We start from the raw sequence: 22,486 nt of genomic DNA, 5'->3' as shown, positions 1-22,486 counted from the left end.
GATAGAAGAATATTTTTTATCGATTATGCTTTGGGTAGGCAGAGCTTAATGAATTAAAAAAACTAAGTAACACCGTCTGTAATATGTAGTCTTAATTCAACAAAAATAAATAAGTATGACTGAACAAGTGTGCACTATTTTGCTTAGGAAGAGTTTAATTGAACTTTATAAACTAACCAAACACCATCCGCAAATTGTATTCTTAATTCAATGAAAACAAAAAAATATAACTGACAATTATTTTTAGTGTGCACTATTTACGTCGAATCTTCACAGCCTACCTCCACTCTTCACCACTGGTACGTACATACGTATAGATATGTGACGCTGCAGCGTGCGGTAGACCTTAGGCTTCCCAATCATATTATAATACTGTGATTTAATTCCAAATTTACTCCGCTGCCAGCTACCACGTATTATGTGCTTCCTAGAAGTAGGTATATTATTATTTTGTATAATTACGAAACTGGACTGTCAAGTCTATGACGAATATATACTGATATTACTTATATAAACTGGAATACTACCAATTAAGCGCGCAATCAATATCAATTATTAATACTATTCATCCACTTCGCGCTAGTTTAAAAAGCTCTTCTTGTAAAACAACTAAAGCTCCCGTAATCCCGCATAGTTGAGACCTAGACCGAAACGGAAAGTGGAGTCGGCGTCTGTTCTTGTGGGGGCAGTGGTATAAATAGCCTCGGCTGCGGACACTCTTCAGCGGAAGTGAGGCGGACGAAAAACAGTGACACTGCACTTTATGGCCCTTGTTTATGAGACAAGTTCGTTTATTGCAGGTGCTCTGGATGAGCGAGCCGCGTGAATTTGTCGCTTGCTACTTGCTATTTTGTTTACCAGGTCTATTCCAACCTATCAATTAACTCCAAAATCACGCAAAATTTTGATAAAAATGCTATAACACTTTTAACCGCAGTTCCGATCACGAAATACGATCTCATCTGAATTACAATGGATACTAACTGCCTTTTAGATAACAGCAGATAACCGTTTTACAAACAGAATACAACCGTTGCAAATTGGGGTTATCTCCGATCTCTCGGATACAACGAAATTGTGTTATTTGATGTTATGGAGTTATGTAGTTAATAATAAATCTGCTAATACTCATTACACAGTAAAGTATTTTTTATTAATTATATAAATTATATGTATTGACTGTATTTGTTTATATTGTTTAATCTAAAATGATCTACATTATACTAGGGCAGTGGTCGGCAAACCGTGGCTCGCGAGCCACATCCGGCTCTTTGGCCCCTTGAGTGCGGCTCTTCCACAAATGCCCTCTGCCCTAGTTAGCATGACTACAAAGAAGAAGCAAAGAAAAACGGATGATGAAAACCGTGAATTTAAAGTTGAATGGACCGAGACTTTCGCGTTTATTCAAAACTTAAATGGCTTACCGACCTGTATTATTGGTTATATTTAATATTTATATTAAAATTGGCACATAACAAAAAGGTCAAATTTGGAAAGATACTTTACAACTAAACACACCCTGTCACGTCATTTAGTACTAAATATCATGTCGGTGATGCAAGGAAGAAAGCAGTTGAGAAACTTTAGAAGAGTCAAGAAAAATCAAGTTCTGTATTTAATCACTGAAGACAATCTTCCAACAATGTTATTATTGCAAGTTTTGTGGTTAGTAAAGAGATTTCTAAGAGAGGAAATCAAGAGTAAATTGAGAAGTCGTCTTATTGATGAGAACCTGGAATTGTGCTTAAAATTAAAAACAACAACATGCAAACCTGACTTCCCAAACTATCCAAGGAGATGCAAGACCACTATTCACATTGAGTGTTTATCAGCCATTGTCATGATTTAATTTTATGGATACCATACTTACAATATAATTTTTATCAATAAATAAGATCGTTATTACGTATGATATCAAGTTAATAAACATTGTACCTATATTATATTATTTAAGATTAAGAAATTTGGCTCTCAAAAGAAATCTCAATCGTTGTACTGTTGATATTTGGCTCTGTTGACAAATGAGTTTGCCGACCACTGTACTAGGGGAATAGATTAAATTAATATTATTGTGTCTTCCCATGAATAATTTAGGCAATTATAAAAAAGGGAAGCCTAGTTGTCCTGGAGTCCAGTCGAAGTGCATCAGATTATCAAAAGATTTTGAACTTAGAGTAACCATTGATTATTGCGTACATGCGATTATTAAATTATAAATGTATTATACATTTTATATGTAAACCCATCGTGAATACTTCATTGCCATAAATAGGGGATGTGTGACTTAGCATATTAAATTGTTAAAAAAATGTCTATCCTCATTGCGAACAATTTTTTATTTAAGTATTTTTTTTTATTCAAGAATAATATTTTTTCCCAATCCTGCATTGATACGGCAGTTATTTATTGAGTGTATTTGAATTACTTTAATTATAACTTAATATTGCATTGGGTAAGGCGCTGACCTTCCGCCCGAGAGTTCTAGATTCGATTCCCGGTGAGGACACAATATTTATGTGTTTTTCTCAAAGCCTGGGTGTTTGTGATTGTTCAAAATTACTAACAACCACCTTGTACGAAAAAGCAAGGACATGGTTATTAATCATTTAAAAAAAACATACTTCGTTAACATTTACTAGTCAGTATGTTTTGTTTACGCATATTTTTCTATATAATGCAAATTAATTGAATGGAATCGATGAATTTTCCGATTGCCTTATCGATATTATTAATTGTTCATTTATCAACGTGTGAATAATATGCTCGTCAGTTGCTATGACGCAAATTGTTAAGAAAAATATTGCCACTCTGTTCACAGTTCACAAGGGAATTGTAATAGTTTGCTTATTACTAAGGTTTGGTGTATTGTGTACATTTATTAGGTTAGTTAATTAGTTAGTTAGTTAATTTGAAACTTTTATTATGAATATTTTCTGAAGCTGACAAATTAAACTTGTTGTTATTAATCGTGTCTTGACATCATCTGTAAATCAAAGTTACTAAAAATGGCATTAGTCATTACAGATGTTTGATGCAATCCAACGCGGTATATATCAGTGGCGAATGTTGGAGGTAGGCTGTTAAGATCCGCCATAAATAGTGCAAACTAAACTTTGTCAGTCATTTGTTTTCATTGAGATAAGACAATTTACAGATGGTTTTGGTTAGTTTTTAAAATTCAACTAAACCATGTGAAAACCAAGCCAACCAAAAAATACTCGTCTATCTATAAAATATTTTTTTATTTATTATAGTTTGGTTTAAACATTGCTTAATGAATTAATAAAAATGAACCAATAACTGTGCAATATGTATTCTTAATCCAACGAAAACAAATAAGTATGATTGAAAAGATGTGCACATTTTTTTCGTATCGCCCAAAATATACCAAAACTATGGTTTAGTTTTACAGGGTTTAATTGATTTTTTTTAAAAATTAACCAATGCCATTTGTAAATTGTAGTCTTAGTTCAATAAAAACAAATAATACGTGTGACTAACAAAGTTTAATGAGCACTATTTATGGTGGATCTTAACAGCCTACCTTCACCCTGCCCTACTGATATATATATGTCAATATCTATGTAGCTGTGTCATTTTCAATTTATGCTTAAATGAAATTATTATATCAGCTATATGTTCAAATATCAATGAGGAAGTCTTCATCCAGTAATATATCAACACCGACAACGTTTAAGAAAAGCAATACTAAATATGTATAATATGCAATATAATATATGTATTTTACTTTCATTTCGTGTAGGTATGATAGTGCCAACAAAAAATATAGTAGGTAGTTATATTGTCATATTTTATGAGATATACTTATACCCTGATATTTATTTCTATGAAGTAGGTTTCCTGGTGAGACCAGCATTTAATATCCGTGCACCACTAATAACAATCGACAGATTTACAATGACTAGTTCCACAAAAACACTTTTGGATCATTTATCATGAAATTAATTCTCTCCAAAGGTGCCAGGCGGCAATTCGTTCGGAGAAATATAGCCTCCGAAGGCTAAGTTTTGTTTGACACGCCTGACGCACGGCCGTAGGGGTGCGTTGCGGAGGGTTGATGTAGCAACCTACCCCTGGTAATGAAACTGCCTTCGTTTTGAGCAGTCATGCCTGCTAAATATGCAAATGAAATCGTGATGAAAGCGGAAGAAACCGTTTTACAAATATTCCCTATTTGAATACATTATTTTTTCCCGTGTTTTCTTCTTTGTTTTCCGGCGATTATGTCTACAGGAGATTTAGAAATAATTCATCTCTTAAATAAATCACTTAACATATATTGTGTAAATTAGTCTAGCAATTAAAAGTCTGCGCAGAATTTTTATTCCCGGGTTTACGAGGACAGATTTTTTGAATCTCGGGGAAAATAGTAAAATTTGTCCAAAAATATTTTTTTATTGACATAATATAATATATTTAAAGATAATAAAAATATTATAACATTCTTTTATCTTGTATATATTCAGTAATCAATAAATTTATTTCATCAAGGCTATACGAAGCTTTATTCTGATACATGGAAGTAAATATTATATCAACTAATATTTACTATAAAATTGATTTATCGTCATTGTTCCTGTGAGTCATTTATACTACTACGTGCCCAAACCCGCCGGGTATACCGGGTGTCGTATTTTTTTCTAGTGGTTATATGCATGAGATGTTTTCAAATTATGTATGTTCAATACATAGATTCTTACATTCTTAAATATTTATGAATTATTCCTTTAATAAAAGAAATACTTTATTAAATTATTAACAAGTTCAAGTACGTTGTGTTTTTTGGCAATGGGCTGGATATGTCGCTCGGCGAGTGGACAACTGTTGGTCAACTGCCGTCGTACAGTGGTACCCAAGGGGCACTAAACGCCCATAGGGACGCCCTAAAACCCTCTGGATAGACGAACTCACAAAGTTTGGTGGATGTACGTGACAGCAAATAATTAGTAACTGAGAATATTGGAGGGAGCTCGGGGAGGCCTTCATCCAGCACTGGATCGACCCCGGCTGATGATGATGATTTATGATATTTAAGCTACTTAACGGTATCATAAATTCTAAATTCTCTGAACGTTTATTTTTATTGACTGGTAATGGGGTTAAGTCGAAATAGCTATCGACAGATAACAAATTCTATCAATTTGTTTAGTGGAACTATTTAAAAAAATATATTAATCAACAAATCATTTTACCACACAACATGAACGCTTGGACTATGTCCCACCACGACCCTACACGTCGAAAACGAAATTCAATAATAATCTAATTACAGAAAATAATTTGGTATAATATAATGTGAAATAACCGCGAATATATTATCTCTTTTATTAGTTATTATTTTATTTTGTACCCACGGTAGCCTGGTTGGTAGAGCGGCCGTCTCTTAAGCCACGGCCATGGCTTCGACCCCGCGGTTGGACAAATGCATGCTGTTTTTTGTTTTTTTTTTTTACATTTTTCCCATCACAATGACTGCCTATAGATTGGGAGAATAGCTAAAGATCATTCATTGTAAAAAAAGTATATTAAATATGTTCCAATCTATTTCGAACATGGGGAGTAGTTTTTTCTTTTTTGTATTTAATTTTAATGCGGTTACTTCTTTTACAAATACCCTGTACGCAAATGAAGAAAAATACAACTGAATTCCGACTCGGCTGCATTCCTCAGTGGATACGCATTCCTTTTTGTTTTCTTTGATTGATTTATGCTCAACCAAAATAGTTCATTATCAATTTCCACGGGATCCCGATGCCAGAAGAGAATGTGTTTTTCTTTTTTCTTTCCCTAAGTTTTATTTGGATTTCGGAAGTAAGTATGTTAATGACATTGCGTATTCTTTAGAAATGTTTGAATAATATAATCAGTTGATACATAGGTATGCAATATATTGGTGAAATATATGGTTAATATTATGACATTTTGCATATTATACATAATATAAAATAAATACAATTATTTCAAACCTGCACAACCGTACTCCAGGATTCTATATCCCGAGCTCTCATCTACAGCCTTCGAGACACTAACTATATAGGGCTATATTGGGGGTTTTCCAATACATTTAAGCTAATACCAAGAATCTATAATACTGAACCATACACTGCTAGCACAACGTCGCGGCATTTTCCTTGATCCACGTCTTTCGAAGCTGTCATCACTTTAGTAAAAATCATCTATGGTACCTACTCAATTTATACTGTGATCGTAATAATTAATTATGGTTACATATAAGGCAAGGTGATACCATTTCACCTAAACTATTCACCGCTACTCTTGAGGACTTATTTAGGAAACTTGATTGGGAGGAAAAAGGTGTTCCAATTAATGGAGAGCACCTCAGTCACCTGCGCTTTGCAGATGATATTGTTATACTTTCACAAGACCCGAAAGACCTCCAAGGTAGAATGCAAGAACTCGCGGATGTCAGTCAAACGGTCGGTCTAAAGATAAATGTCTCAAAGACAAAAGTGATGAGGAACTGTTTTTCGGGCCCTGCGATTATCTGTATTTCTGGCACCCAACTCGAGCAAGTCAGCAGATACGTCTATCTCGGACAGCAGGTGTCCATAGACGGAAGCATGCACAATGAAATTGCTCGAAGAACAAAGCTGGGATGGAGTGCTTTCGGACGTCTGAATAGTATCTTCAAGATTGACCTACCATTATGTCTTAAGCGTAGGGTGTTCAACCAATGTGTGCTACCCGTGCTCACGTATGGCTGCAGGACGTGGACCCTCAACACGAGAGATGTCCAAAGGCTAAGAGTCACACAGCGAGGCATGGAGAGGTGCATGTTGGGCATCACGCGAAAGGACCGTAAGAGAAACGAATGGGTTAGGAAGCAGACAAGAGTACGTGATGTAATAGACGTTGCCAAACAGCTGAAATTGAGATGGGCGGGGCACATTGCTCGCCGAAAGGACGGCCGCTGGACAAATGCCGTCATCCAATGGTACCCAAGGGGTACGAAACGGCCACAGGGTCGCCCTAAAAGCCGCTGGATTGACGAAGTGGTAAAGTTCGGCGGAAATACGTTGCAGCGAACGACACAAGACCGAGAGAGTTGGAGAAAGCTTGGGGAGGCCTTCATCCAGCAGTGGACTGACCGCGGCTGATGATGATGATGACATATAAATTGTTCGTAAAGCATTTCGCCATGACAGAGTTGGCCGTGAGCTTTTTCTTATCGGAAATAATTATATGGCTTTATAGTATACGGTCTCCAATTTTATTAGATACCAATATGAACATTAATTCAATTTTTATAGCTGATTTTGGGAAAATTCATGAATTCAAGAATGAAAACCTAACCTAACCTAATAAATAATCCAGTATATCGGCTATTTTCAAAATGTGTTCGCTGCTGGCTTCCTGTAAAGTGTAAAGCGACAAGAACGTGCTTTATTTAGACATGAATTTTATGTCAGTACTATACGGCCCAAAGAGGTTGAATGGTCTTTAATATACGGCCATATATTTCCGATGCAACATTTCACGGCGAACTGCATACCTACAAGTTTCCGGACACGCGTAATTAATTATACCTCCCGATTCAATGATTGAACCTTTTTATTTACATTATAATATTATGTTTGTTTGTTATCAGGTTATCACAGTTAGGTATATGTTACGTTATCGTTATATCAAGTAATTTTGTGATTGCAATGAATTCGTTCCATTAAATAGCCCGAAATATATTCATTTAAATTTTAAATCGTCAAATAATATGTACCTACATTTATTTTCATTAGCGTAAAATTGATATCTCTTTAAAGGTTGTTATGTAACTAGATTTCTAAGTTACCTACCGTTACTTTGTCACGATTGCCCAGTTTCCCTTGCACATCAGATTTTTCAAATTAAATTTTCCGGCCCGCCTTACGGGGGGGTCTAAAAGGCTTTTAATTTCTGCGTCCACCGGGCCCGCCCGGGACACCTTTATTTATTGCCGTGGAAGTAATCAACACGGCCGGCCGTCTCACCTGAATTCGGGCGGCGGACATTTTAAATTTTCCGCCATTTTTTCTTCCTCTCTCCCGCCAAAAAGTGAGACTGAGATTACGCTTTCAGATTAAATCCGAACAGGTTGGATGTAATTGAATTCTTAAGGGAATTACCCCGTCTTTTTTTTCGCTTTTCCACAGTTACCTTATCCGATGAAGTAAATTTCTCTAAATGAACGCCAAGTAGCACTTGCGTAAGGCCGCCTCATTTTATTTAAAATATATTAATTTAAGGAGCTACGAGATAATACTAAAACTCTTTCTATGTGAAAAATTCTGATGAAGTTTTAATCCATAGTCAATTGAATAGAGCACCGAATTAATTTAAAGCGTGCTTAATTCAATTTAATCTGAAAGTCTGTCATTTTCTCCTTTATGTAACACTTACGTATCAAACTTTTTCAAGACGGGACCCTTTTTTATAAAATAGTCAAATAACCTGCGGCACCCCGACAAATTTTCATCGGTATTTTAATAGAGCGAAAAAACGCATTCAAAATTATATACAACCATCACATTTTAAAAGACTTTCTTAATCTCTGTTTATGTACCATCAAATTTTCTACTTTTTTAATCTTTTGAAGGCTGATTTTTTTCAAAATTATTTTGGCTATTTCTACTATAATAATATTACAGTACATATTATGTACTGTAGTATATCTGAATATTTTTGTTTGTGGGCGTATTTTTTGTTTCATACTAGTTTGATCTTGATCTGAATACAAAAGATTTGTTATAACAACATTCATTAAATAATATTCGTAATTTAGAACAGCCTCAAACCATAATAAATATTTTTTTTTAAATCTACCACGTTTGAAGTTTGAAGGGGAACCCAGGGAACTCAGAAATAATGGGAACTGAAATACCTAACGGGTAAGGAGAAGCAGGCAACCGATATCGGGTAAGGAAGTATACGGGATAAAAACACGTGTCAAGAATACGTAAAATGTCGAATACTGACAACTCTCAGTTTATGCATTGACGCTCATTTGATATTGGTGTATTACACACACTATTGCACGTCTATAATGCGTGGTTCATTTTCGTTGGACACTAACACATTCAAAACCCTACGTCAAAATTTATTGTATTGGTATATAGCCTACCGGAATTATATTTTTTATCTGTTATGTAGTTGAACCCTATTCATGTTTCTGCGAAGCTATATTATACACGAGCCTGCTATCGGCGCCTGTCGAGGGTAGTTTATCATATGTATGTATTGAGGCGGTTAATTGTTAGGTACAATAAGTTACCCGTCTAAACTGTGAAAAGGTGCTATGTTTTAACAGCCCCTCTCTTGGCTGTGTTAACTTTTAGAGCGAGATAGACAGTTTAGACGGTTAACTTATTGTAACAATTGTAATACCTCAATACATACACATAATTTAGCTACCGTCGATAGCCGCCTAGTGTATAGAATAGTCCCGCTGAGGCAGTTTAAAATATGATATTATTATATACCGTACAATACATAACATCATCATCAGTCGGAGTCAATCTACTCTGGATGAAGGCCATCTAGCTTTTACTATTGTCGCCCCTTAGTCCTTTGCTGCCACGTGCATCCACCGAACTTTGTGAGTTCGTCGTTCCAGTATAATTTGGGCGTCTCTGTGAACGTTTATTGCCCATTGGGTACCAGTGTATGACGCCATACAATATTACCTGTAATAATCCATTAATGAAATCAACAATTTTGAGCGAGAACATTTTCTGTATTCGGTAATAGTTTTGCCTTCATTTTTCCTCTTTTATATTTGAATGAAACTGATTTAACCTTTTGCTGGTATTTGCTTATTGATTGAAAATAAATTTAATGACATTTTCCTCTTTCTTCGTGCCTAATGAACCAGTCCTGTCGCGACGCCAGATAGGTTTTTTCCCTCCAATAAATCGCGTAAATATTGATTTTTCGTAGGGACTGTGGCACAGTCGAAATGGGTTCCTGCTTTCAAATCAATGGACAGGTAGGCACTGTTATTATGGCCTGACATAATTACGTAATGCATGCTGCCACATACACAATAGTTTGAATTTTGATCATTAACATAATATTATATTTATAGTCGTAAACATATTAATGTTAAAAGTAATTAATACCATAACAATGACATAATTCGCCTTTCCAAATGCATTTATTTCCTCGTCTATGATGATTATGTTTATATTATAAATTTTGGTTTTTATTATAATTTTCCCATTAAAAATTCACACTCCCCCCACTCGACTTATGACTTGGAACATTACCAACTATCCCTTACCCACAGCACAGTAAACCCCTTTCTACCCCCACCACACAGTATTCATCAATAGTCTAATCATAAACAAACTCAAATTTAAATTCTGGTACCTACCTATGTTTGATAAAGCTCACCATGTGAGTGAAAAACGTTTGGTGGATACAATATCTATATGCGGTGAATACCAAGTAATAACCCATTGTAAAAATTATTATTATACTTACTATTTGTTAAATGAAATTTTACCATTGACATATTCATGGGCCCCACATCGTGAAGCGGGCCCCCAGGCTGGGATCTTTGGCGGGCATCCCTACCTATCGCTAAGGATAAAGGCAGTGTGACGCTCAGTAGTGTTTTCCAAATGGTGTACGCGGTAAAATTAATGTGTATGTTGTGTGTGTGAATAACTTCACCAACCACATAACTTTAAATAATAATATTACTGAAGGAAAATAGCTTCTTTTTTTTTTACTGTTAAAGCAAATTTTTGATGTGTGTTTATCTCACTTATATAGTCGTCTCGCCTCGCCGGGCCCCCGGGCTAGAGCCCTGTCAGCCCCCCCCCCGTTGTGGGGGCCATGGACATATTCATGTTAAATGGTTAAAAATTTTCAATTCAAATTGAGTTGACGATATCTCTGTGTCTGGGAATGAATGAAAATATAATATATAAGTGTACGTCCTGAATGGCAGCGTTCGGCGCAGCGTTGAGCGTTGTGCGCAACTCAAACGTATAACCGTATAAATTTATAACCAAAAAAAGACATTGTCTACGAATATTTTCACACACGGTTATACGTCTGAGTTGCGCAAAACGCTCAACGCTACCACTCAGGACGTACACTAAGAGCAGATCATAAGCAGACTCCTATGCGAGTGCCCCTTTATTCATTTGCCGTCTATTAATTAGTCAGTTTTTTGTATGTTTTATTTAATACTGAATACACACAAGATTTAAGGAATTTTATATTATTTATTATAGAAAAACACACAATTTTGACATTTTTAAAAAATCTTAGACGAATATTGGACTGAGTGAGACTCAAAGTCACATCTTTCACTTTAGAGGGAGTGTTCTAGCCTTCAAGCAATCGATCCGTATGTAAGTCATGCAAATTTGTTCTAATCACGTTCATCATAGATATTAAAACTACTCACTCGGAAAGTGAAGTAAGTTCGAGCCCTACTCGGTACAATTTTTTATAATATTTGTGAAAAATTTATATTTTCTATATTTTGATTAAGGTAACTAAACCCAGACAAACAGATAAAAAATGTCATATTTTTGTTTTGATAATAGTGTAAAAGCCAAAATAAATATCGACTATTGTTAAAAATTTTAATAAATTAATATTATTCTGGACTCCAAAAGCTTCAAAATGGAATTAGTATTGAATAATATGTTTTATTTTTATTATTAGGTAATACAATAAATTTTTCCCATGCATGAATGAAACAACCGTAAAAGAAATCGACTGATGTATAATTTAATACGACGTATAATTAATATTATACTAAACACAAGTAAACACTATCGCAAATACCTAGAGAACTTAAAATATAATTTGATTTATTTAGTTTTTAGATTATGCCCACGTGACTATTTCATTAATCCCCAAAACGTCTGAGACAGCCCCTCTTGCTAGATTTAAGATATTATTCCGTTTCACAAATCGTCATAGCCACTCAGCAAATTTATAGTTCACCTTAAGGGGGGACATGCTCGTCGAAGGTCAAAATTGAGTTTTTATTGTATTTTCAAACCATGATTCTGGACACTCCTTAAACGTTGTAGATAATCTATTTATATAATTTTGAAGCCTTATTATCCTTTATAGTTATTTTGAACATTTGATGACTGCATAAAGTATTTTTGTTACATAAAATAGTATTCTTTTAAACCTCTCGCTCTAATGTTTTAGAATATAGTCATATTTCGGTACATATCTGTGCAGCGGTGTTAAGATTTTTTACATTTATTAATTTTTAAACGCATTTATGAAACCATTAGTATAATTTATTACGAGATAATTTTTGTAAAATATTCACGATAAAAAATTATATTGATAATCTCTGTGATCCCAAATTTGACAAGAATTAGGCATTTCATTATTCAAAAAATCGGCAAGATTAACACATTTGAAGATGATTTTAAAGATATTTATTATAAGCTATGTCTTTGATCATTCAAGTGTGATAAACATCTTATGAATAATGATTGCTTTATAATAATTATTGACCTAAGAATAAGGTAGTGTTTTTTTGAAATATGCCATTTCTTTTGTCATTCCCTAGTGGTTAAGCTACAACATACGGCCGTAGCCATAAATTGACAAACTATAATTAAAGTAAAGAGTAAAATTATGTTAACGCGCGTGTTTGAACATGTACCTAACTGAATTTTTTTTTATTTTTTTTTAAACGGTACATGTTCAAACACGCGCGTCAATATCATTTTACTCTCTACTTCAATTATAGTTTGTCAATTTATGGCTACGGCCGTATGTTGTAGCTTAACCACTGGGGAATGACAAAAGAAATGGCGTATTTCAAAAAAACACTACCTTATTCTTAGGTCAATAATTATTATAAAGCAATCATTATTCATAAGACGTTTATCACACTTGAATGGTCAAAGACATAGCTTATAATAAGTATCTTTAAAATTATCTTCAAATGTGTTAATCTTGCCGATTTTTTGAATAATAAAATGCCTAATTCTTGTCAAATTTGGGATCACAGAGATTATCAATATAATTTTTTATCGTGAATATTTTACAAAAATTATCTCGTAATAAATTATACTAATGGTTTCATAAATGCGTTTAAAAATTAATAAATGTAAAAAATTTTAACACCGCTGCACAGTTATGTACCGAAATATGACTATATTCTAAAACATTAGAGCGAGAGGTTTAAAAGAATACTATTTTATGTAACAAAAATACTTTATGCAGTCATCAAATGTTCAAAATAACTATAAAGGATAATAAGGCTTCAAAATTATATAAATAGATTATCTACAACGTTTAAGGAGTGTCCATAGTCATGGTTTGAAAATACAATAAAAACTCAATTTTGACCTTCGACGAGCATGTCCCCCCTTAATGCAAAGGTTAAATAATAATTTAGTACGCTCTATGAAATAATATCCAAGGACAGCGCGACCTCAGTTTGAGGTCAAATCAAATCCTGCGCCGCTCCACGGGTCCGTTAATATTCGTCAAAATTTCAGACATCGTCTCACTATTAACTCGTTCTGGGCTAGATTACTGTTTTTTTTTTTGATGAAAATCCAATAACAATATTTTTATGCTGTATATTATTGTACTATTTTCTTTCTTCCTCGTCGTAAACCACATGACTGAGGATCATGATCACTTCGGAATGGTTACATGTAAATTGTAGTGCGTTTTTGCGAAGCATTGTTTTTTTCCAATCTTTCTCAAAAATAAAATGAATCGGCAACTTACACATGGGTATAAATCAAATTTAATTCAAACTCAGTTTATTTCTAATGTAGTTATTTGTTATTAAAAGTATTTTTTCTGTTATATCTTCGTTTTTATTTTATTTTCCATAAAAATTGATAAAAAAATTATGTTTATCAATCCCGGGATTCATAGGTATTGAAAATAGCTCGGGATCCCGGGATTGGAATCCTTAGTCTGGGCCTCGTGAAAATACGACGCAGGCGCATAGAGAACTCACTACTTGACGTATTATTGTCTAATAATATAATGTTATGGTGCGAGAGATCGGACCACACAGCCCTAACGATGATCGTATTCTTACGGAAGTAACCAGAATCATGGATAAAATGAGGACGTTGGGATACTTCGTTGATCCCACAAACTCACCTTCACCCGTCTACTGTGAGCTTTTACATTGGCACCATGGGTACGGTAAAAGCGATTCTTAGTTGTATACGTATTTTTTACTCCTTTTAAAACTGGAATTGTAGCAAACAATACTAATTCAACTGAGAATTGGTTTTTCCCTTCATAAGGTTACACTATAGATTGATTTCAGTACCATCGACTATAATATGTTGAACGCCTCACACGACAGACAAGTGGCTTTTTATATAGGCACGTCTCTCGTACGAACCGTATCCGGAAATTTGTACGTAAACAGTTCACCGCAGGACACTTATTCGTGCACCGCAGTACGTGAAACATGAGTTCGTGTAACATTTAATCAAATGACGAGTTCTTCGTTGAACATTTCACCGTGGAGTATATTTGTACGTATGCTACAACATGTGGAAATGTCTTTACTACTCTACAATAAGAAGATTTAGGCAAAAGCCGGACAGCGCTGTTGTCGACTAAATGGGAGGAGCTTATTAGTTTATAATGGAATTGCGGTTAAAAATGTGAGGAGCTTGTAGTTCACAGTTTTAACACGTAGCCAAGAAGATGTTGTTTGAGTATAGGTTAGGTTAGGGTTAATCTAATTGGAACAGTAGGAAACTATCGCCGCATTTTGTAAGATACGTACAAATGTATTCCACGGTGAAATGTTCAAGGAAGAACTGGTCATTTGATAAAGTGTTATACGAACTCACGTTTCACGTATTGTGGCGCACGAATAAGTGTCCCACAATGAACTGCATACGTACGACTTACATGTAACCCGTACGAACACGATAAAAGAAGATTAATTTTAATAAATTTGACTCATTCATAGACATACGACACATTATATATTATTACCTTTGACGTATTCTTCTCAATACTGGGATTTTATATGTAAGCGTCGATGTCAATAGTTAGTACCTACTTGGGATAGAAAAAAAGATCAATTCATATGTAGCAGGATGAGTACAATTTCAGCACCTACTCAATTTCTTTTGCACATACATGTTATGATATCAGATTGTCTTAGTTTAGAAAAAAAAAATATTAACGATTCAACTAACTAAGGGTATCGGCTGAAGCTGAGACTAAATTCTGAGAAATTCATTTTCCAAAAGATCACATTCAAGTTTAGTTAATTCCGCATGGCTTAATAATAATGACAGTTTAATTATGTTACCTCTTTAGGCGATGTTATACAGTTGGGAGTGAATGTGTTAAGAAGGGCGCAAACATTATTTTACCATTAGCGTTTTGATGGATTTTGGTTTCTCTCGCAAACGCTTCGGGTAGTAATAACAATGTACCCACAGGAGTCTTGGACACCAATGGCCACCCCATTATCGCTATCATATTTAACATCCATTATACAGATGTTGAGATGTTTATGGTGACCATGAATTATCAACTAAAGATCATGCTGTGAAATGAGTTCCTACACTGGATGATAGGTGTAATATATCATGGTGTATTTACTCATCTTAATACCTATTCGTTGGGGTGAAATACGGAAATAGAACGAAGACAAGTATTCAGAATTAAGAAATGGACTGGTTCAATTTTTTTTATCAAATAAAACCGGTTTCATTATGGTTCGCTCTGTTTTTAGGTTCCCTATCGTTCCATTTCTTCGTTCATTCGTTCATTTCGATGCACGCACGACTAAAATTTCTATAAATCACGACTTTAATTATAAAAGAGTGCCGCGTAACAAAAAAGTTTGAAAGCCACTGTCGCAATGGATGGTGAATGTTGGTCGCACTCCTCAGTCATGGCCCATGTGAGAACGACCGAGAAATAGCTTTAGGCTAGGCCCACACTAGACGGAAGTTCCGTCGCTGAAATTACGTCGCGGTAAATCCGTTACTAAACATTGTAGCCACATTCAATATTCCGTGGCAGATTATCAGTCTACTGCCAAAGCTTATTTACTTGCGCACGCGATGCCGACTATCCGCCGAATGTGCCGCGTTGCATTAAGTAACGTACAATGCAACGTTGTCGATCTGACGCTAACGGAAGATCGGTTCGCGGAGGACGGAGCAAACGCCGATGTTGAGCGGACTGCTGACGGACAACTGATCTTCCGCGTAGTGTGCCCGATGACGGCAAATTATATGTAATAAAATGTATTGGCGTTCCGTCGCGCATCCTCCGCGACGGAATTTCCGCGTAGTGTAGCGCTGGCCTTAATTAGGTAATTGATGATAACCACTTTACCTACTTGCGATAAAGTGTTGCAAGTGCGTTATTGTTGAGAGGTTTGTTTTCCTTAGTTTTTTAAGATATTTATCATATTCTAGCACAGAGACGATGTTGATCGACCGAATGGCTAACAATAATTCCTCGTAATGATTAGGCAACGGCTTATAATGTCGTGGGTCCCAGGTTGGAATCCTAGTGCTGGCAAATACACATATTGTTTTTGGAGTCAATTTATAGACGTAATAGGTTGAACAAGTGGCTTTGCATCTATTTCTCGTAAAAAAATCTGTTAATACACACCTCCACTCTGTGGCGGCCCATATGATCCTATTAGGATCGGACATGGTCAAACGAAGACGAATATGTGTATTAATATAGCCTCAACCCTGTGGATGTATATAAAATGTAGTCGGATGGATTCGAATTCAGACTCCCCGTAACGCTGGAAAAACGCATTAACCTCTACGTTTAATCAAGTCCTTAAAAATCTCCCCTCTAAAGCTGCATTTTGCTTAGATTTTATAATGTACATACGAGCATTTATATGAAAAGCAGTGTGCCATCCTCTACTAAATTAACTTTCTGTGTTGAACTGATTAATAACTTTGACCCTCCTAGGCTGCGGTCTCGTGTCGCCCTCCCCGCGCTCCGTCCTGCCCAGCCCCCCGCTACTTAAGCACACGGCTTCCCAAATATTGATTCGGCACTAATTACGTGGTTCAAGATATCTGGCTTGAGAAACTTTACGCATTGTACGAAATCAGTTCGTGAACTTGCTCTTTCATCTCTCGCGATACGACCGTGCTATGGTAGGTCTTTTGCGCTTAGCGACCGTCATGTACTTGGGGGCGCGGTCGAAAGGTGTTAAATAAGTGGATATTTAAACAATTCGCAACTTTGATTGGAGCATATCATGTTTACTAACATTTACGCGAACTAAACATAAAATATTTTCATATTATTATTTTTATTAAATACTTATTGACACTTGAATTAAGAATGTTAAATTCTTATTGAAAATACATAAATTATGTGGGATTGATTTGATAAGTCAGCACATTGGTTCGATAAGTCACTAAATGAAACACGTATATATAGGACTTGATATCTTTTCATTTGAAAATAGATGATAATTTATCAACGTATACCTAAGTCACAATGCAGGGCAACTTAGTATTACTTGTAAATGTGCGTGTGGCAGGTGCTGAGGTCCGCCATGGACTGCCTTAGCCCGGGCCCCTACAGTACCCTCCTCGTAGTGAAATTTTAAAAATCCTAGAAAAAAAAGTTTAGTCAAGTTCAACTCGAACCTTACAATCACTGTCCGTAGTAGTCACCGGGACAGTAAAAATAACTGAAGTTCCGAGTCCCCCTTCTTCGGCCTAACTTTTTCCTATGTATGTTTTCTGGGATACTTCAAAATTATATCTACAAGCTATAATGTAGTGTTACCTTATCCTTCCTTACAGTTCTTGTAAAGTTGGTATCATAATAGAATGTGTCACGGGTGAACGTTTAAGAAGCCACTGTTCAATTTAATGAGATAATTCGAGGTGTTACACATCTGTACCTGTATCGTCGGGTTAATTAGTCCTAAAATGAAATGTTCATATTACGACACGGAACAACGGTGCAACGTTACAAAATATGCGACGAAGCGAGCCCACTATTTAAGACACGTGTATTTAATAGATACATACACGTGATGTAGAATATCACACGTGAAACTATATTTATTATAGGTACTGTACATCAATTATATCCCATACTCCACCATCTCATTAGGTAGGTACTTATTCCACATAATTAAATAATGATATATCATCCGTCTATAGATGGATGTAGGTATATTTGATGATATTTTTTGCTGGAGTGCTTTTGGCCGCCTGAATAATGTCTTCAAAAGTGACCTTCCACTGTGCCTAAAGCGCAAAGTGTTCAACCAGTATGTGCTTCCCGTAATCACATATACGTGTGAAACATGGACCCTAAGTAAAAGAGAGATCCAGAAACTTAGAGTAGCACAACGTGGTATGGAGACGTGCATTCTGGGCATAACGCGAAAGGACAAAAGAGGAATGAGTGGATTAGGAAATAGACAGGGGTTTGCGATGTAATAGAGCTCGCTAAAATCCGCAAATGGAAATCGGCTGAACACATGGCTCGAAGTAAGGGCAATCGTTGGACAAATCTAGTCATCCAGTGGTACCAAAGATGTACAAAACGTCTGCAAGGTAGACCTAGAAGCCGCTGGATCGATGAAATGATTAAGTTTTGCGGAAGTACGTGGCAACGCAACGCACAGGACCGATATAAGTGGAATCAGCTTGGAGAGGAGGCCTTCATCCAGCCGTGGATAGATTCGGACTGATGATGATATTATCCGATGTGCGCATAACATGCATGGGTGGAGATTAAATCAGTGTCCTTTATATGTGCGAAGAAATCTAAACTGCTATGCATATTGTTAAGGTGAATATTCCTACCTAGAACCAGCAGAGGCTTAACGGAAAAATACGAAGCATGTAATTTGAGATATTTTTTTTATAATTTTAATTTTAAAGTGTTTTAATTAATAAATACGTATCTAATAACTTTAAAAAGAAAAACTTTTTTGTTTTGACATTAGAACTATGCATTAGTTAAAAATCTTTACTGTACATGAGAGAAAACTTAATAAACTAAATTTCAATAATAAATATGATCATACAATAGTATGTAATAATTAGATAACAACAAACCTACAATTTTTATTTAAATTGTAGGTTTATCTATGAATTTTAATTATAAATGCGCCCTGTACGCCTCTTCCCTGGAAGATTTGCTGCTGACCAAGTTGATGGTTTTACCGGTGCATCTGTTGAGCTGTTTTTTCTTCGACAGTATGATTTTATGTGACGGAATGGTTAGTGATCAGGACCGGTTTCATCTGCTTCAATCATACATTCTCAACTGATACGTAATATAATATAATCTTACAGCTTGAAGTAGGTGCCTAACTACGATTGTAATTAATGGATTGATGCAAAGTAAGATACATTTTAGTATAATCGTATTCAGATTCAGGTACCTACTTAAACTCCAAATAATGAATAAGTAAGTATTAATATTTAATTTTACATTGATATTATCAATTTGATCGATGGGGCCAATGGATAATATCCGTTTGGACGAAACCGCTTTTGGATGTATTTTAATCAATGACATATTAAATGGACAACTCACTTCATACCGGCGCGCACGAGAAATTGTGCATGAAAGTCATTCACAGATGTATAGGTAGATGTCACGTGACCATATGACGTATCCATTTCCATTATGCGATACAAGCTTCGAGAATTTATAGTAATATAACCTTTATTGTAATGGCGTATTAGTGTCATGACTCATTGCGTTAGAAACAGATTCTCGGTTACTTACGACTTCTCGGAGATTAGACGCAAGTGAGCCAGCGCATCACAGGCGACTATCCAATGGTTTCTGTCATTCAATTGCATTGAATAAACATTATCTTAAAATGGCATTTTATAAATAATAAATAATACTAACACATGAAAAGTGATATCCCATCTTTCTTGGAGTGTTTAGTAGATTTTTTTTTACAATTTTTAACTATACACATTGGCATTTTGTAACACAATAATAACGGTAGAGTCGAAACCTGACAGTCAGAAATTTTGTATGGGCAGACCCAGCGGTGTCGCCAGACCGCTTGCAAGCAGAATGTTCATTTGAGCGTAGGATACCGATATTAAAATATGAATTTCGCCATCCGGCAGACCCGACACAAAGTGAGTGTCATTTTATTTTCTAGATGCTTCGTCCATATTAATGTCATTGATTTTAATAGCTGTGGAATTAACTAGGAATATACTTATAGCTAAACATGTTTTAAAGTTGGGTCGTTATTTCTATTAAAATTTATCAACGACGCAATGACCGGAGTGGCGTTTCGGTAACGTGTGCACCTGTTAATCGATTGATGGGTCCAGAATAGATTCAATTCCGCACGCTGCCTTTACTGTATTTTTTTTCATGATCAAATTAATCATGACGCTTTTTCGTCACAGACCAGAATAATTCATTCTAATGGAAAAATACTGTAGTAACTTAATAAAAAATACTACTGCTATAAGCCATGTTTTATATTGAAAGCTCTTTCCGCACAAAGAGCTTTTTTAATATCTAATAAGCACAGTAATAAACTGGTTTATTTATTGATTTTGATAATCGAATTCGAGCTTTCTAACGGTCGATTTAAAATATTTAATCATCTAAGCTTTCAACCGACACTCACTTAAATTCAAAGTAAACATAATGAAGACTTAAAATTAGTCCGAGCAGATGTTTCTCGGGATAATATACGAGGGCAATCAAATTCGACACGAAACCGGAACTAATCGCCGTATAATTTAATATCTCAGCTCGGTTTGTTTGCCGCTATTAGTGGAGAGATATATTTTTTTTAAACGACTGGGTGGTCTGACGAGACAAATTAAATTCGACTCGCCTCGTGTAAACGATACTTTGTGAGACAGTTACTGGACGAAGCAGCGATTGCTTTGATCTATTAATATATTACTTTACTGTATACTAATATCAGATAATACTCGGATATGTCGATTTGTATCGTAATTGTAGCTTAATTTGAAAACATTCTCCATTACGTAAGTGTTATAAAAGACGAAGAGCGTCGGTGCGCTGGAGTGATCAAGTAAATGAGCTGACTGGGTCAGCCTTCACTCTACTCTGAGAAAAGCAGAGGATCGATAGGGATGAAAAGTCTTGGTGGCTCAAAATATGACAATATTTCAAGGTAGTCAGTGGTCACGATTCTCAGCCATAAGGAAACGATCAAGAAGAGAAGATATAAATTATTCGGACGACAGTCACTTAATTCTATAGCTTAACTGATAAAACATTCGCCTGCTAGCGAAAGTTGTCTGTTCGAATCCCGCACGATCCAAGATTTTGTTTCAATAGTTTTCTAAAGATATACTGTTCTATAATATAATTTTTTTCAATAAACATGGTGATATATTGTTAAAAATTGTGCATATTCAGTAAGTAAGTAGGTATGCAATACAGAGTTAAAATAAATAAATTAATTAATTGCATTTCCACGACTAAGTTACCGTGTATTTGTTCACTTTATGGTTCTGGGTTCGATCCCGGTGAGGATACAATATTTATGTGATTTTCTCAATGCCTGGGTGTTCAAAATTATTATCAACCACCTTGTATAAGAAAGCAAGGACATGGTTATTAATAATTAAAAAAAAACAGTGTGACTAGTATAGTGGAAAACTCTAAAGATGACACTCCAATGTGTGTACTTATTATCAATTAATGTTATTTGTGATGAAACAAAGTCGTCGATTTGTACCTAATTATTAATGTTCTGAAATATCCGTGTGTGCAATTGACTAGACCAGAGGTGGGCAGAAGCGGCTCTTTGCAGACACGTTTGCGGCTCTTCAGACATAAACTAACTCCAATTTCACCTCATCTCAAGCAGCATTATAACTTATGACTCATAAGTTATGAGTTTATGAGATAGTCGCCGAATAAACTTAAACTCCTAAGGCATACTCTCTACCACTCTTTATTCTTTACCTGCGTGCTCACACGTGTTACTTCTAGTTAATTGATTTAAAAAGCAAGAACTGTGGAGCAATAAATCCACAGATCTGACCAGCCGCTTGAAGAACTCGAAAGAGAGAAATCCAATTTGATTTCTTAGCACAAGTAGACAGCTATAAAACAACTTCCTCAAATAGATACAATAATATTTTTGATACATGGAGTAGTTTGCCTGAAACATATGATGCGTTAAAAAACTAGCCTTCGGTATTCTCCCAATCTTTGGCTCTACATATATATGCGAACAAACATTCTCATCTATGAACCAAATTAAAAATAAACTTGAGCAGAATAACGGATTAAAATTTACAATAATGTATTCAATTAAAAATAAGTAGCCATTTGCCAGATATTGTAAAGCTATCAAAAACGATGCATGGACTAAGTCATTTTTTTAATAAAAAATCTTAAACTTTCCCCCCCTAAAAATCCATATACATATTACATATATGCGGCTCTCTGGTACCTTTGTTTTCCTGTTTCCTTGGCAAATTGGCTCTTC

General features: G+C 35.3%; 1 protein-coding gene across 3 annotated transcripts in view; it reads left to right on the top strand.

Moving 5' to 3' along the window:
* Positions 1–22,486, top strand: part of LOC147070965 (uncharacterized protein CG43867) — an 899,434-nt gene that overhangs the window by 317,149 nt on the left and 559,799 nt on the right. The gene's annotated exons all lie outside the window — the stretch shown is intronic.

The sequence above is a fragment of the Rhyacophila brunnea genome, unplaced genomic scaffold (assembly GCF_057557595.1).
Source record: "Rhyacophila brunnea isolate RB1 unplaced genomic scaffold, BYU_Rbru_1.0 scaffold_21, whole genome shotgun sequence".
Classification (NCBI taxonomy): domain Eukaryota; kingdom Metazoa; phylum Arthropoda; class Insecta; order Trichoptera; family Rhyacophilidae; genus Rhyacophila; species Rhyacophila brunnea.
Note: the sequence above shows the minus strand (reverse complement) of the source record. Positions and strands in the feature narration are given on the sequence as shown.